Consider the following 6,887-nt stretch of genomic DNA (forward strand, 5'->3'; position numbering starts at 1 on the left):
GCAATTTTATCATATTTTGGGCTAAAAATCACAAGGGTTATGTCCAGCAATTTTATCAAACTTTGGCCTGAATCTGGAAAAAATCACAAGTGGTAAGTCCAGCATTTTATCAAATTTTGGCCTAAAACTGAAAAAAAAATCACAAGGGGTTAGCCCAGCAATTTTATCAAATTTTGGCCTAAAACTTAAAAAATTACAAGGAGTAAGTCCAGCAATTTAATCAAATTTTTGCCTAATACTGAAAAAAATCCCAAGGGGTAAGTTCAGTATTTTAATCAAATTTGACCTAAAACTGAACAAATCACACGCATTTTTATCAAGATTCGAAAATCACAAGGGGTAACTCCAGCATTTTTATTACATGTTGGCCTAATACCTATAAAATCACAAGGGGTAAGTCAACCATTTTAATCAAATTTTGGCCTAAAACTGAAAAACCACAAGGGGTAAGTCCACCATTTATTTAAGTAAAATTTTGGCCTAAAACTGAAACAATCACGAGGGGTAAGACCAGCAATTTAATCAAACTTTGGCTTAACCTGAAAAATCACAAGGGGTAAGTCCAGCATTTTTATCAAATTTGGCTTAAAACTGAAAAAAAATCACAAGGGGTAAGTCCAGCATTTTTATCAATATTTGGCCTAAAATTTCAAAACAAATTACAAGGGGTAAGTCCAGCATTTTTATCAAAGTTTTGCCTAAAACTGAAAAAAATCACAAAGAGTAAGTCCAGCATTTTAATAAAATTTTGGCCTAAAACTGAAAAAATCACAAGGGGTAAGTCCAGCAATTTTATCAAATTTTGGCCTAAAACTGAAAAAATCACAAGGGGTAAGTCCAGCAATTTTATCAAATTTTTGCCTAAAACTTAAACAATCACAAGGGGTAAATCCAGCATTTTTATCAAATTTTTGCCTAAAACTGAAACAATCACAAGGGGTAAATCCAGCATTTTTATCAAATTTTGACCTAAAACTGAAAAAATCACAAGGGGTAAGTCCAGCATTTTTATCAAATTTTGGCCTAAAACTGAAAAAAAATCACAAGGGGTAAGTCCAGCATTTTTATCAAATTTTGGCCTAAAACTGAAAAATCACAAGGGGTAAGTCCCGCAATTTAATCAAATTTTGGCCTAAAACTGAAACAATCACAAGGGGTTAGTCCAGCTTTTTTATCAAGATTTGGCCTAAAATAAAAATAAAATCACAAGGGGTAAGTCCAGCAATTTTATCAAATTTTTGCCTAAAACTTAAACAATCACAAGGGGTAAATCCAGCATTTTTATCAAATTTTTGCCTAAAACTGAAACAATCACAAGGGGTAAATCCAGCATTTTTATCAAATTTTGACCTAAAACTGAAAAAATCACAAGGGGTAAGTCCAGCATTTTTATCAAATTTTGGCCTAAAACTGAAAAAAAATCACAAGGGGTAAGTCCAGCATTTTTATCAAATTTTGGCCTAAAACTGAAAAATCACAAGGGGTAAGTCCCGCAATTTAATCAAATTTTGGCCTAAAACTGAAACAATCACAAGGGGTTAGTCCAGCTTTTTTATCAAGATTTGGCCTAAAATAAAAATAAAATCACAAGGGGTAAGTCCAGCATTTTTATCAAATTTGGCCTAAAACTGAAAAAAATCACAAGGGGTAAGTCCAGCATTTTTATCAATATTTGGCCTTAAATTTCCAAAAAAATTACAAGGGGTAAGTCCAGCATTTTTATCAAATTTTGGCCTAAAACTGAAAAAATCACAAGCGGTAAGTCCAGCAATTTAATCAAATTTTGGCCTAAAACTGAAAATATCACAAGGGGTAAGTCCAGCTTTTTTCTCAAGATTTGGCCTAAAACTTAAAAATCACAAGGGGTAAGTCCAGCATTTTTATTACATGTTGGCCTAAAAACTGAAAAGTCCAGCATTTTTATAAAATGTTTGCCAAAACTGAAAAAATCACAAGGGATAACACCAGCAATTTAATCAAATTTTGGCCTAAAACTGAAAAATCACAAGGGGCAAGTCCAGCTTTTTTATCAAATTTTGGCCTAAAACTGAAAAAAAAATCACAAGGGGTAAGTCCAGCATTTTTATCAAATTTTGGCCTAAAACTGAAAAAATCACAAGGGGTAAGTCCAGCAATTTTATCAAATTTTGGCCTAAAACTGAAAAAATCTCAAGGGGTAAGTCCAGCAATTTTATCAAATTTTTGCCTAAAACTGAAACAATCACAAGGGGTAAATCCAGCATTTTTATCAAATTTTTGCCTAAATCTGAAACAATCACAAGGGGTAAATCCAGCATTTTTATCAAATTTTGGCCTAAAACTTAAAAAATCACAAGGGGTAAGTCCAGCATTTTTATCAAATTTTGGCCTAAAACTGAAAAATTCACAAGGGGTAAGTCCAGCAATTTTATCAAATTTTGGCCTAAAACTGAAAAAATCACAAGGGGTAAGTCCAGCAATTTTATCAAATTTTTGCCTAAAACTGAAACAATCACAAGGGGTAAATCCAGCATTTTTATCAAATTTTTGCCTAAAACTGAAACAATCACAAGGGGTAAATCCAGCATTTTTATCAAATTTTGACCTAAAACTGAAAAAATCACAAGGGGTAAGTCCAGCATTTTTATCAAATTTTGGCCTAAAACTGAAAAAAAACCACAAGGGGCAAGTCCAGCATTTTTATCAAATTTTTGCCTAAAACTGAAAAATCACAAGGGGTAAGTCCCGCAATTTAATCAAATTTTGGCCTAAAACTGAAACAATCACAAGGGGTTAGTCCAGCTTTTTTATCAAGATTTGGCCTAAAATAAAAATAAAATCACAAGGGGTAAGTCCAGCATTTTTATCAAATTTGGCCTAAAACTGAAAAAAATCACAAGTGGTAAAGTCCAGCTATTTTATCAATATTTGGCCTTAAATTTCAAAAAAAATTACAAGGGGTAAGTCCAGCATTTTTATCAAATTTTGGCCTAAAACTGAAAAAATCACAAGCGGTAAGTCCAGCAATTTAATCAAATTTTGGCCTAAAACTGAAAAGATCACAAAAGGTAAGTCCAGCTTTTTTCTCAAGATTTGGCCTAAAACTTAAAAATCACAAGGGGTAAGTCCAGCATTTTTATTACATGTTGGCCTAAAAACTGAAAAGTCCAGCATTTTTATAAAATGTTTGCCAAACTGAAAAAATCACAAGGGATAACACCAGCAATTTAATCAAATTTTGGCCTAAAACTGAAAAATCACAAGGGGCAAGTCCAGCTTTTTTATCAAATTTTGGCCTAAAACTGAAAAAAAAAATCACAAGGGGTAAGTCCAGCATTTTTATCAAATTTTGGCCTAAAACTGAAAAATCACAAGGGGTAAGTCCAGCAATTTAATCAAATTTTGGCCTAAAACTGAAACAATCACAAGGGGTTAGTCCAGAGTTTTTATCAAGATTTGGCCTAAAATAAAAATAAAATCACAAGGGGTAAGTCCAGCATTTTTATCAAATTTGGCCTAAAACTGAAAAAAATCACAAGGGGTAAGTCCAGCATTTTTATCAATATTTGGCCTAAAATTTCAAAAAAAAATTACAAGGGGTAAGTCCAGCATTTTTATCAAAGTTTTGCCTAAGACTGAAAAAAAATCACAAGGAGTAAGTCCAGCATTTTAATAAAATTTTGGCCTAAAACTGAAAAAATCACAAGGGGTAAGTCCAGCAATTTTATCAAATTTTGCCTTAAACTGAAACAATCACAAGGGGTAAATCCAGCATTTTAATCAAATTTTGGCTTAAAACTGAAAAATCACAAGCGGTAAGTCCAGCAATTTAATCAAATTTTGGCCTAAAACTGAAAAAATCACAAGGGGTAAGTCCAGCAATTTTATCAAATTTTGGCCTAAAACTGAAAAAATCACAAGGGGTAAGTCCAGCAATGTTATCAAATTTTTGCCTAAAACTGAAACAATCACAAGGGGTAAATCCAGCATTTTTATCAAATTTTGACCTAAAACTGAAAAAATCACAAGGGGTAAGTCCAGCAATTTTATCAAATTTTGGCCTAAAACTGAAAATAATCACAAGTGGTAAAGTCCAGCATTTTTATCAATATTTGGCCTTAAATTTCAAAAAAAATTACAAGGGGTAAGTCCAGCATTTTTATCAAAGTTTTGCCTAAGACTGAAAAAAAATCACAAGGAGTAAGTCCAGCATTTTAATAAAATTTTGGCCTAAAACTGAAAAAATCACAAGGGGTAAGTCCAGCAATTTTATCAAATTTTGCCTAAAACTGAAACAATCACAAGGGGTAAATCCAGCATTTTAATCAAATTTTGGCTTAAAACTGAAAAATCACAAGCGGTAAGTCCAGCAATTTAATCAAATTTTGGCCTAAAACTGAAAAAATCACAAGGGGTAAGTCCAGCAATTTTATCAAATTTTGGCCTAAAACTGAAAAAATCACAAGGGGTAAGTCCAGCAATGTTATCAAATTTTTGCCTAAAACTGAAACAATCACAAGGGGTAAATCCAGCATTTTTATCAAATTTTGACCTAAAACTGAAAAAATCACAAGGGGTAAGTCCAGCAATTTTATCAAATTTTGGCCTAAAACTGAAAAAAAATCACAAGGGGTAAGTCCAGCATTTTTATCAAATTTTGGCCTAAAACTGAAAAAATCACAAGGGGTAAGTCCAGCAATTTAATCAAATTTTGGCCTAAAACTGAAACAATCACAAGGGGGTAGTCCAGCTTTTTTATCACGATTTGGCCTAAAATAAAAATAAAATCACAAGGGGTAAGTCCAGCATTTTTATCAAATTTGGCCTAAAACTGAAAATAATCACAAGGGGTAAGTCCAGCATTTTTATCAATATTTGGCCTAAAATTTCAAAAAAAATTACAAGGGGTAAGTCCAGCATTTTTATCAAAGTTTTGCCTAAAACTGAAACAATCACAAGGGGTAAATCCAGCATTTTTATCAAATTTTGACCTAAAACTGAAAAAATCACAAGGGGTAAGTCCAGCAATTTTATCAAATTTTGGCCTAAAACTGAAAAAAAAACACAAGGAGTAAGTCCAGCATTTTAATAAAATTTTGGCCTAAAACTAAAAAAATCACAAGGGGTAAGTCCAGCAATTTTATCAAATTTTTGCCTAAAACTGAAACAATCACAAGGGGTAAGTCCAGCTTTTTTATCAAATTTTGGCCTAAAACTGAAAAAAAAATCACAATGGAGGGTCCAGCATTTTTATAAAATTTTGGCCTAAAACTGAAAAATCACAAGGGGTAAGTCCAGCATTTTTATTACATGTTGGCCTAATACCTATAAAATCACAAGGGGTAAGTCCAGCAATTTAATCAAATTTTGGCCTTAAACTGAAAAAAAGTTTGCCGTTGACATGTGCATTACAATCGAAGTACATAGATTGTTAAAATTTATTCAAATTGAAGTTAATTTGTGCAAAGAGTTAGTCAGAGTGACGACCAGGCGTTCAGGGGACTCAAAGTCTGGTCGAAACCAGCGTGGTGATCACCCATTAGTTCCTTTCTGGGATTGGCTAGTCCCGGTCCCTCCTTTACTCTCCCACCCGGCAAAATTCATCCAACCTAATTTGGGGATAGACATGACGGACCCCAATCCATTCCTGCGGCCAGCAGTAAAATCAAGTCTATATATGTACAGGCAAAGGATTCGAACCGGGTGTACCAGCTCTGGATAGCACGCACAATGGAACTATCCAGTGCACTGTGTCGCCACAGTGCCCGTTGGTGTTTAGAGGTGTTTTTAAACACTACTTATATTATTCACTGCGTCCAAGCAAAACGTTAAAAAAAAGACACAAGCGGGAATTGAACCTGGGTGTCATGGCTCCCAGCCTACACGCGCTGCCTGTAGCTACGGCGCCACATGACTTTCATACAGAAAACGTAAGTTAAAACACAATTAGAGTAAACAAAACAAACGTGGAATTACATATCCTGTTTATAATAATAATTATGAAGTATTGGGAGAACAGTTTTGAATAATAAAAATCGACCAAAATATATTTGAGAAACCGAATGAGAAACTGCTCTTCAACATTTCGGTTGTTTGAAACCAGCAGTAGTAGGCTTGTGGGTCAGGATCACTGGTCTTCAAGAATTATTTGCACGACTTTATCAAATTACAATTTTTGGCCCAAGTTTGATAAAAATGATGGACTTGCTTACCCCTTCTGATTTTTTCAGTTTAAGGTTAAAATTTGATAAAAGTGCTGGACTTACCCCTTATGTTTTTTTCTCTTCATTTTTAGGCAAAAATTAAAGGAGCAACACTCATCAGACTCTTGAGAAAACTTAATACCAATTTGTTTACCAATCTGGAGTCATAATGTAAACAAAAACAACAACAAAGTCAACAAACAGTAGCCTCCAGAAGTTTCTTTTTCTTCAAAACCACTGAAGAAACAAATTATTTTAATAATTGATATCTACATACCCTCAACAGAGACACTAACTTAGAGGAACACGTTGCCTTGGATCGGACGAGTTGGTCAAAACAAAAGCGTTTGTAACCGTTTTTTATATAATGCATATGGTTGGAAAGATGTTTTAAAAGTAGCATACAATGATCCACACACGTTTGCCTCGAAATTGCGTGGTTTTCCTTCTACCGTGCGAACTATCACCGTCGGCCATTTATGGGAGTCAAAATTTTGACCCCCCATAAATGGCCGACGTGTTATTCGACGAGGTAAAAGGAAAACCACGCAATTTCGAGGCATATTTGTGTGGATCATTGTATTCTACTTTTACAATATCTTTCTACCCATACGCATTTTATAAAAAACGGTTACAAACGTTTTTCAAAGACCAACTCGACCGATCCAAGGCAACGTGTTCCTTTAAAGGGATTGTATACCTTTG

This window comes from Asterias amurensis, chromosome 19 (assembly GCF_032118995.1).
Source record: "Asterias amurensis chromosome 19, ASM3211899v1".
Taxonomy (NCBI): Eukaryota; Metazoa; Echinodermata; class Asteroidea; order Forcipulatida; family Asteriidae; genus Asterias; species Asterias amurensis.